Source organism: Phascolarctos cinereus, unplaced genomic scaffold (assembly GCF_003287225.1).
Source record: "Phascolarctos cinereus isolate Bilbo 61053 unplaced genomic scaffold, phaCin_HiC Scaffold_726;HRSCAF=1367, whole genome shotgun sequence".
In the NCBI taxonomy this organism is placed as follows: domain Eukaryota; kingdom Metazoa; phylum Chordata; class Mammalia; order Diprotodontia; family Phascolarctidae; genus Phascolarctos; species Phascolarctos cinereus.
In genome coordinates, this window is record NW_027556098.1 from 87,966,831 (window position 1) to 87,978,835 (window position 12,005).

The following is a 12,005-nucleotide window of genomic DNA, read 5'->3' on the forward strand; positions in this document are numbered from 1 at the left end:
ATAAAATCTTCCACACTCTTAAAATAAGATTCATTTTATTGACCTAAGACTACAGAACCAGAAAACTTTTTTTTTTTAGAGAAGCAGTGTGTCTAAAACTGTGGTGCTATTTTACCAAAATTAATTAGAGCTGTTTTGTGGATTCCATTCTTGTCTTAGAAAGCTCCATGTGAGATCATTGGGCAATAATTGAAATTCCATCCTAAGAGTTTCACTCTTTTAGCTTATGATTTTGATTTCTGCTAAAATGTCCTGAGAAGGATATGTCATTCGTCTCTTCCGCTGATCTTACTTCATGTAAATAAGGTGGTTTTTTTTTTTGTAAAAGTCCCTTTGTTTAGAGTAGTTTTTAATGAAGAGTGTAATGATTGTGCTTCGGAGTTGGAGGAGAAGGTAGGTGGGGAATGGAGAAGTGTGAGGACCCAGAGGGCAATGACTGAGTAGGAGGTAAGTTCAACAGATTTTCTGGGCTAGAGCTTCAAAAAATAGTCATTTGACTAATGTCCTTTTTAAGGAGTCATTAGAACCTAGAATACTTTACACTTTTTTACTAACATTATTTTCTCAAGGAAATACTTCAGAGGACCAATGGGAAAAAAACGGAGGTTATTTCCAAAAGGTGAGAACTTTGCTTTTCAAATGGACTGCTGTCTGTGATAATCATTTATGTTACTGTGACCACCATCATTCTCAGCTAGCTTGGCACAGTAAAAGGAATTAACTGGTGTGGAAATCAGAAGAATTGGGTTCTAGTCCTTCCAGTGTCGCTTCCCAGCCATGTAACCTTGAACAAGTCAGTTTGATGCTCTTCACCTTAATTTCCCAGGCTTGATTCTTGTCTTCACCACTTTTGCTAGTCATATGACCCTTTCCAAGTACAAATTAACACTTGGAATCTATGTTTCTCATCTGTCAAATGGGAATGATCCTGTTTGTCTTCCATGCCTTGGCTCTTTCATGGATCCAAAGGAACAGCGGTACACATGGGCACTTTTATACGTGAAACCTTCAAGGTTCCATATAAATGCAAGGTGTGGATGTGGTTTGATCTTGGCCACTCTTTCCACTATTAGACACCACAGGATCGTAGTAAGTTTAGCACTGGAAAAAGACTTCAGTGTCTAGTCCCCTCATTTTATAATTGAGGAAACTGAGGCTGAGAGAGATTAAACGACTTTCTCAGGGTTGCACAAGTAGTAAGTGACAGAGACAGGATAAGAATCTTTTACTCTATCCACTTTCCCAGGCTGCTTCTCAAGATGCTGCATGCATCTTAGTATACCTTAGCCCTTCCTGTTCACTCTTGCTGTGTAGTATTTTCCTCAGCCGTACTCAAATGGTTTTTCCTTTTTCTTTAGCATCCTTGCTGCAGGCCCCTCCAACAAACTTCCATAACCAGAATAACTCAGTGCTACTGCCATGTCTACCTCATCGGATAGCACCACCATGGGAACCGGACCACCTTCCCAGAACTGAGAGTATGATCAGCCTCAAAGACCAGCCCGGCTCCATCTAATTAGCACTTCGTTCCTCTCACAGTACTATACCTATGCCTGCATCCTTACTTTGGCATAGGTGTCAAGCCACAAATACTGGGCAGTTGCCTTATCTAAAACACCAAGGAATGATGAGCTCATTTCTACCTAAGAAATACCATGCCAATGCCTTTGGGTTAACCTTACCTTCCCTTGACTTTAGGACAAAAGTAACTGTTGAACACCTAACAACCTCTAAGCAGTTTGTTATGCCTCCTCTTGTGCCCGTCCACCAATTAAAGACTTCAGTAAAACTCAAGAACCATCAGGGGGCTACTTCAGGCACTGACCCACTCCCAAAGATCTCACCAGGTCATGACTATCAGAGTAAGCAGAGGTTACCGTGCCTCAAACATCAGCCCCAACCTCTGGCATCCTCCAACCATCGGGTTACAGCAGCTCCACCATCCACAAAACGGAAGAGATCCAAGACTATGAATGAACCCTCAGTGCCTCCTCACTCCCAGACCAGTTCCTCATCAGTGCCAACAAGCAAGAGTCACATAGCAGAAGTTCATCGGAGTTGTAGACGCCAGCTCAAGATTGCAACGGACCTGTTAGGAGGATTTGACCTCTGGCCCAAGGATGTTGTCATAAAGCCACCTAGTCCTGAAGACCATTCCAACACCACAGATTCAGAAAAAACATCAGACCAACCCTACCCTGAAATACCCCCAAAACCTGTCCCATTTTTAAAATTCCTGAGTTCAAAGAAAGAACGACCTATTCTCAGAACCTCGGAAACAATTATACTTTCTCTAATCTTTAACAATAAGTCCAGAGACAAGCCTGCACCTTCATCATTTGCCAAATTTATCAGTAGAGGCACAAACACAAATGTACCATGGCCTCAAAATAAGAATACATCACCAGGTCCCAACCACCAGACCAGGCTAAATGCTAGACCATCACCAGATTGGCCCTGGGCCAGAACAACATCTGTTCCTTTTCTCCCTCCGAAAATCTGGGAGACCTCCATGCCCCAGACCACAGTTACATGGCCTGACCACATAGCTGAGGCTTCCCCAGGCCCTGATTACAAGGTGAAAGACACATTTGGGCCATCACTACATCCTGTCCGCCCAGTTATAATACCTTTACCAGGACGTAATCAGAGTGGTGAGATTCCACCAGGTATAAATGATCAGGCCACAGATCCTTGGGGACTGTATTATTGGTTTGAGGTTTCCAGGGGCCAAGGACATCAAGATTCAAGCTCAATGAACCAGAGCAGTAAGCCTGAGGCATCTGCCTCTAAAACACCAGTTGTAACAGTACCTCCCCTTAACAGAGTCCACACCTAGTCCTAGGTTGTTTGATAAGCCCTCATTAATAGCTAGTGATCATAGGTCCAGGGATCCATTTGGTCTTGACCAGCATATTAAGGATCCAATATATCCTTATAACTGGCTCCCCCTATCAATCTTCTCTGAACAACCAGCTGAGTCTATTATTGGTCTAGACTTCCAGGCATTGTTGGAACTGGACAATCAATGAACACATAAACTAAAACCTGATTCTCAGGTCCTATCTCAACCCAAGCCAAATGACCAGGCCATTTCTCCACCCGTCCTGAACAACCAGTCTGAGCCTGCCCCAGATGACAAGGCCCGGGTCACACTTCCTTCTGACTCCGACCTTTGGGGTAAGATGTCATTGAGGCCAGATGACCAGGTCTCACATCTGCCTACCACTAACAAACTGGCTGAGGTTGAATCAAAGTCCACCACCACCCAGGATTTACCACCCATAGATTTGGAAGAGCCAATTATACAGACTTCACTTCTATTCAACCCCAAAGAGAGTATTACTCCTTCATCTGCTCCCAGTAACCAAAAGGATACTCCAACAGGCAATGGCTTCCACCAGGCAAAGGAGGCATTGACCTTTGACTATGAAGATGAGGCTCAGTCTGGGCTCCAATATCAGAACTCGGCTGTACAGAACAAAGAAATCCCATGGCATCTGAAGTACATCAAACCACACACCATTGAGGGAGGCACATTGTCTGCTGAAACTGTAAATGCCATCATTGGTTCTATCCCTGAGAAGAAAATAAAAAGTGATATGTGTAAGCAGATTCTCTTGCGGCGTATGAAGGAAAGTCCCCCTAAGAGACCTGGTCAACGTATGTCATTAAGATATACAGTCTGCTTAGAATGTGCCTCCTGGATCCCAAATGGCTGTCCTCACGTTGAGGTAATGAACCATCTTTATGAAACAGAGTTGTTGGCCATACCTATGCCTCTGCCAGGTTCTGAAGAGATGGGTGTGAAATCTGTCCTACGAGTGCCCCAGAAAAAACCCTTCTTCTTTTTCAGTATGTTATTCCCTGAGTATGAGATGTGTTGGCCATCACATAGTTCATCAGACTTACCATCATCCTCAGACACTGAGCCCTATGGATGCCCCAAAGTCACCCGGATTCACCCTTCATCCTCATGCTTAGAGACTGAGCCCTGTGGATGCTCCAAAGTTACCTTATTTGACTTGATTCTTGGCCAAGATTGGCAGCCATCAGAGAAAAAATCACCTAGACTTCAACTGGCAGACATAGATGAGATGCTCATAGAAAGTGAAGATGATGCAAAGGAGAAGTTAAGGCAACTTGCAAAGGGTTTCAAATCTCTGCTGGAGAAATTTGAAAAGCAAATGAAAAATTGTTAACAATCTTTTTCCTTAAAAATGATTGTCCCCTTGTGTGCCTTTGAAACCTATGTCTGACTTTGTGTCTCATTTATATTTTATGTAGTTAAACAGGGAGACATTGAGCCTGTCTTTCTATTCATGACATAGGCCATCAGGAGCCACTTCCTGGGCATGCAGAGGGAAGGCACCCCATGTTCTCTTGGCTTCCTCTCATAACCATGTTCTAGCTTCCAGTTAGATTGCATTCAGACTGAAGAGATTTACACTTGACAGAAAAGCCATGCTCTCTACTTTCTCTTCTTCCTTTACCTTCCTTATAAGGTTCAGTAAAGGGAACACCCCTCCCCCTCCAAGGTATCCATTCACTTCTTTATTATGACCCTTTCTTCCCCCAAACCCACTCATAATACTCATCATTCCATATTTTACTATTTCATAAAATCCATGATATCATCAGTGTTAGCATTTCCTCAAACAGAACATTAAAAATTGGTAAACTTTAATGGTGGCTAGTTCTCATTGCCTTCTATTTAGGTGAGAAAAACAACAACAACAACAACCCAAAACTGTCTTCTGGCTTAGAACTTTCTGGTGACGAAGCTATCCAGACACTGAGGAGTTCTTCTCAACATACTCCACATCTCTGGGTAAATACTTAAAATCTTTCTAGCCTGGTATAGGCCCTGCCAGATCAGACACAATCTCTGAGAACCCCATGCTCATCTTTACCGTGTAATAAAATAAAGAGTTGGATTTAGTGGAAGCATTTTTAATGGGAAGTAGAAAATAGAGACTAATCTTTATTGTTGTATGGATTTTTCTTGATGAGCCATTTTCCTTACTGGTTTCTCTGCAAAATGGTGATACAGCTACTTCCTTCTCAGACCTGGTACCATTAATTCTTATTACATAGAGAAAACCTGTCTACTTCATGAGATGCTACTTCCTGGCTATGGGCAGACCATTAAAAGTCTAGTCCATAACTTCCTTTTAGGATTCTGAAGTCATCTGTAATTAATAGAGTATAACCTAAAAATAATTCTTTCTTATCAAACATAAAACACCTCGTGGCTACAGTATCTAAATGGTTTTTTGAATGGTTTGCAGGGTAAAGCTAAAGGTTTTCAGGTTTAAATGTGTCATTCCTCCTACTTCCTCATCCCCAGGAGAAATCCAGCCAGATAAGCAGCAGCTGGGAAAATATGGGAATCTTCAATTATCATGGTCTCAGAACACATAGAGGTTCTCTGCCATCTGGATCTTTGTTTCCCTAAGAAATGTGAAATTTGTTTTCCTGGACCCTTGCCCATCACAGAATAAGCAGTGGTGATTTCATGATTTTGGGTGAGAGCAGGACCAAAACAAACCTACTGCTGGAGCAGCTCGCAGAGTAGTAAAACTAGATGGGTGAGTAGGGAAGGAGGTGATTGTGACTCGGGCAGATGACAATCAGAGAATAGGTCTCTGTGGAGATGGGGGAAATTATTTATCCCCTGCCTCATATCACAGATCTCCTTTAGTAAAAAATAGCAATACCTTCTACATAAATTAATGCTTACCTTGTATGATTTGCTGTGAATGGTTTTTATGTGAATTTGATTAAGGTGAATTTTAATTAAATGTCATTTTAAAAATATTTGTGTTGTGTTCTCTTGTATTTGTTCAAAGGCAGAAAAATATGTGAAATGGGACCTCGAAAGAAGGATGTGACAGTTGTGGAAGGGTAGGGACTTCTGGGATAACCTTGAGCCATCAAGGATCAAAGATGGGAATAGTGGGGATTTGGGGGCTAGAGAAGTAGCATTATCCTTGACTAAATTCTGTGTTCTGATTTACTTGCTTTTTTTGTCTGTGTTTAGTAGTTTTGCTTTTCTAACTGATAACTTGAACTGTTTGTGTTAAACAGATCTTAGAGATGGATTCCTGTGGATAGAGATGCAATGGTTAAAGACCTAGCTAAGAACAGGGGTTCAAGTCCCACTTCTAGCACATACTGACTGTGTAACCTGTGCAAGTCATTTAAATCAATAGTTCTCTAAGGCTATAAATTGCAGAAAAGGTACAGATCTGTACTGGTAGAAGTAGCTTTTTCACTCAAGAGTTCCCTATACCAATGAAATCATGTGTATGTATAGATGTATGTGTGTGTATTGGGGTGTGTGTGTGTGTGTGTTGTGTGTGTGTGTGTGTGTGCGCGCGCACGCATGCCTGTACAAGCAGAAGCACAGCTCTAGAACATAAAGTGTAGTCCAAGGATGATGAAGTGTGTAAGAAGGCAAAGGAAAGAGAGATGGAGACAATTTTTGAGCTTGGCCTGGCTAGATTTTTTTCTCTGGAATAATTTAGTTGTAAAATACTAGGGAGTGAAGAGGAAAGGATAAATATTTTTAGCTTAGAAAACACAACCAAAACGTGAGAAGATTTTAGCCATAAGATCACCTCAAAGGAAAAAAAATTCAGAAGACAAGCAATGGAGAGAATCCAATACTATAGTCAATAAACAAAGCATTCATTTAGGTTACCTTTCAAAAGGTGTTTTTTTTTTAACCACTCAAAAAAATTACGTAGCACAGTTTGCAGGTAGACCAAGGGTCCAACCCTCTATTCGCATGGTTTATTCCGTAGTAATTTGTGCAGTATGTTATATCAGTATTCCAGAAAGAAGCATTTAAGATATTGGTTCCATCCAGTACATTGGTTTCCTAAATTGAGGGAAAACCATCTAGCCAATGTCTTTTCATATTAGGTACGTTCCTGTAAGGAAGCAAAGATGACACTTACAAGAGTGGTCATAATTAATAGGTCACCTTTACTCCAGTAAGACTTGAATCTAAAAAGAATAGAGCAGGATTGTTATATTGAAGGATAGAACTGAAAGGTCATAGGGTCATAGGTCTAGAGCTGGAAGGGACCTCAAAGGGCAACTAGTCCAACTCCCTTATTTTACTGAGGAGGAATGGTGAGGCCTGTTTGCCTCAGTTTCCTCATCTGTAAAATAAGCTGGAGAAGGAAATGACAAACCTCTCCAGTATCTTTGCCAAGAAAATGCCAAATGGGGACATGGAGAGTCAGACACTACTGAAGCAATGTACACACACATCCCCAGTGCCTAGCTCAGCACCTGAACACATAGTAGGAGATTAATACTCAGTGATTTGTTGAATGGGTTTAAAAAACAAACAAAAAGAGTGGGATGATGTTTCTTGCTACTTGTTTCTACTTGTCCACAGAAATTAAAACAGTTTAAACCTTTTGGTATGAGGGAATTGGTGGTCTAATGGTTAGGATTTGGCACTTTCACCACCACAGCGTGGGTTTGATTTTCAGTCAGGGAAACTTTTTTGATTTAGGGCAGCTGGGTGGCACAGTGGATAGAGTGCCAGGCCTGGAGTCAGGAAGACCAGAGTTCAAATCCAGCTTCAGACACTTATTAGCCGTGTGATCCTGGGCAAGTCATTTAACCCTGTTTACCTCAATTTCCTCATTTGTCAAATGAGCTGGAGAAGGAATGGCAAATTTCTTTGCCAAGAAAGCCCCCAAATGGGTCATAGTCAGACATAACTGAAAAATGACTAAAACAACAAAAACAATAGCAGCTTCTTAATTTTGAAGGGAATTTGGGAATAAAAACGAGGCTGGTGAAGGAGTTCCTAACCGAAATGATCCAATCTGTCATCAGTGGTAGTAAGAAGGGGTGTTGAGGGGAATGATAAGTTTGGATCTGTTCTCGGTCTGTAATATGTACCAAGAAGTACAGAGATGATGAGGTCTTGAATCCAGTCAGACACATGAGGAATGAATTTCATTGTCTCAACAGAGAGGAAATTCTCTTGATGAGCTGATAGACTGTTTCTATGAAGGGATGCACGTAAGACTGAGTGGAAACAAAATTACTGCTTTTGAAGGACCTGCTTTCTTGACAAGGGTGCTGATCCATATTCCTTCCCTTCTCCAGCCCTTCCCTAGAGCCACATTTAAAATTTGGAATTGGCTGTCTTTCCTCAAGTAAACTCCTTAAATTTGGGCTGTCAGATCATAGTGGACTGGGAATCTGATGCTTGTCTTTTTTTTTATCTCAAAAGGCTTAAGAATAAAATAAAGAATAAAAGCCTTCTGGTTGTTTGGCTCCCATTTGCATATCAGATTCTGACTTTAATAGTCACAGAACCCAGGTTATCAGCTGTCATATTCTATGATGGCTGTGTTCCTCTCTAGTGATCCAACCAATGGACTTCATGCTCTTAAACTAGTCCTTTCTAGAGATTTAGACATCTCATCAATTCCCAGGAATACATATACCAAAGAATATCCACCAGTTGGTTGGAAATTACAGGAAGAGAGAGAGTCATCTAAAGGAATGAGCAGTTAGATGGGGGTCAGTAAACCTGGGCTCCAAATACTAGGCCAAAGGTATAGCTGTGCCATTAATGGGCCAGAGTCAACAGACAGACTGAGGCTTTACCAGAACCTAGGGACAGGTCCCTCAGTTTGTCTACAATGATGCCTTAGCCAATGTAATGAAGATAATTGCACCATAATCTTGTCCAGACCGCTGGTCTGGGACCACAACAATGGCAACCTTAGATCTGGGCCACAGGGTCAAAGCTAAAGTTTCAAAGCTTCCATTACCACCACAATCCCACACTATCCCAGGAGGGGCTAGGGGGACGAGATAGCTTCACTGTTATGACACTCTCACCCCTACAGAAGACCTGGGCTGGAATCTTATCATATCCTGTTCTTTGAGCCAAGGCTACAACGTTAAGATCATTGTGCTCCAATCTTTAGTTTACAGCAAGACCTCTATGGCATCACTGGTCTCTGCCATTAGGCCAAGAGAACAGCTCCACCATCATTGGTCTAGAGCCACAGCTGATCTTTTGTTGTTCTTGGATCCCATGATAGAGGCTGCTTTCTGGCTATTTTCCATGGCTCTGTTCATTCAGTTCAGATCCCATTGTGCATTTACAAAGGTAAGAGACATAACTACATCCTAACTACCAAGAGATTCAGAGGATTCTGCACCCTTGACCAAGTCAAGTAATGTCATTAGGCATGATTTTATTGAGTACTAATCACAGGGAATTGGTCTTAACTTAGGGGTCATACCTTAATCATATTATATTTATCATGCCACCATGATAAAGTCAAAACTTGCTGGATATTGTCCCCTATCCAACAGGATGAGTCAAATTTCACCTATTATTGACCACCGTGCCAAAGCTACATTGAGTTCCAAGCCTTGAACTGAAGATCCTTTTCCCCTGAGCATAGGACCAATGTTTCATTGGGACTTTACCATCAACCATAATTCCACCAGAATTGGACTTCCAGTAAGAGGTTGTACCTAGACCCAGCCTCCAGAATTAGTCTACACCAAGTCTCAAGTGAAGGAGAAAACATTCATTGAACTTAGACTATAGAATGAAATACTCAGTAAACTTCTGCCTCCAGGGCTAAAATACCATTTCTTATCTCCCCTCTCTCCCAACTGAATAAATCTTAAAACATTGAGTTGAGGGCTTTGTTAAGTGTTCTTTTCCCTTGGTCTTGTGCAATTTGTCCCAGGAACTAAATTTGCTAACTAGAGCTCTGGTCCTAGATGACAATGGCCAGTTGGTACACAGAGATGTCAGCATGACCATAGATTCCTTATCTTTTTTTTTTCAGCCAAAGACAAGGTTTATTAGAACATTTGCCATATTGAGCAGACTCTTAGGGAGTCTGAATGTTAGTGAGCTATTGGCTAGATTTTAAGAATCTAAGCAATGGCTAGATTATAAGAATCTGAGCAATGGCTAGATTGTAAGAATCTAAGCACCTTAATGGAGACAGGATGGACCTTATATACAGAAAGACTGTGGGAGGGATCTAGGAGTGGCCAAGTAGTTTGGGATGACTGGAGGAGGGGTCTAAGGAAGATCTGGATAGGAGTGGCCGGTAAACTGGAGTGAACAGAACTCCTGTGACCTGGACCATATGGCAAAGGGAGAATGGAGCCTAGCTAGGATTAAGGGTGGGAAATGGCTGGGGGCCATAGGGAGGTAAGACAATGGAGGACTAGGCTAGGTTAAGGGTTACAGAATTGGGAGATTGGGTGTAGCCATAATGAAAGACCAGTTGATGGGATTATATATAGCCCCAGGGAAAAACCAGAGATTTGGCCATGTGACAAAGTCCAGGGTTTTTCCTTTCTGGGGTCCAGATCAAATAATAGATTACTATAGTCATTGATTACTGTCTGTTGCACACCTAACCTATTCCACTGATCCACCACTCTTTTCCTTAGTACCAAATTGTTTTGATGATTGATGCTTCATAATATAATTTAAGTTCTGGTATGGCTAGGCCACCTTCCCTTGCATTTCTTTTCATTAATTCCCTTGATATTCTGGAACTTTTGTTCTTCCAGGTGAATTTTGTTATTATTTTTCTAGCTCTATAAAATGATTTTTGGTAGTTTGATTGCTATGCTACTGAATAAGCAAATTAATATAGGTAGAATTGTCATTTTTTATTATATTAGCCCAGCCTACCCATGAGTACCTGATATTTTTCCAATTATTTATATCTGACTTTATTTGTGTGAAAAATGTTTTGTAATTGTGTTCATATAGTTCTTGGGTTTGTCTTGGCAAGTAGACTCCCAAATATTTTATGTTGTCTACAATTACTTTAAATGGAATTTCTCTTTATATCTCATGCTGCTGGGTTTTGTTAGTAACATATAGAAATAACAATGATTTATATGGGTTTATTCCAATTCTACTTTTTAAGGAGTTGTTTTCTTCAGTCACTTTTTGTGCTTCCTTTTCCAAGTTGTTGATTCCTTTTTCAAAATTCTCTTGCATAACTCATTTTGTTTTTCCAATTTTTCTTCTGCCTCTCTTACTTGATTTTTAAAATCCTTTTTGAGCTCTTCCTAGAAGGGTTTTTTTTTGGGCTTGAGACTAATTCATTTTTGAGATTTTGCATGTAGGCACTGTGACATTGTTGTCCTCTTCTGAGTCTATGTTTTGATCTTCTCTGTTACCATAGTAGCTTTCTATGGTCAGGGCTCTTTTTTGGTTTTTGCTTGTTTTTAAAAGTTGGCTCTATTTCCGGGGTACAGGGTGCACTATCTCAAGCTTCTTTCACTGGGGGCCGGGGGCTGATCACTGGCTTTCTGCTCTGGGGCCTCTGGGGCTGATGGCTTGCCCACTGCGACAGGGTGGTCCAGCCTAGTCAAGTCTGTTTTGCCTTGGGTTTGGGGGCTGGAATTTGCCTGCTGCATGGGGCTGGAGACCTTACAGCTGGCCTGCTGAGCCAGAACTGTGTGGCCTTGGTTGCTGATCTGTGCTGTGGCTAAGAGTATCCTACTGGCTTGGCTTGTGCTGGGCCATACTCCCCTTTAACCCAAGTGAGACAGACCTTTCCTGAAATTCTTCCAAGTTATCTTGGGCTGGAAAATTGTTTCACTCTGTCTTTTTGTGGATTCTGTTGCTTCAGAATCTTTTAGAGGCTTGATTTAATGTTGTTTCCAAGGGAAACTGGGAAGAGCTTAGGCATTTCCTGGCTTCTCTCTGCCATCTTGGTTCTGGCCTCCCTGCCGCAGTTACTTTTTTCAGTAGCAGTCTTGGCCCCCAAATTTTCTGTTACTATGCCAAGTTGGTACTGATATCACGTCCAGATTGCCCTGGATAGTGGGATGAGAGTACTTCTCTAAGGCTAAGCAAATGCCTTTCCTTATCTACCAGGCCAGACTTACCCAGTGATAGCCTCATCCTTGCTGTACAAAGATACCTATGCCCTCCCCCTTGCTGGAACATCCTGCCACAACTG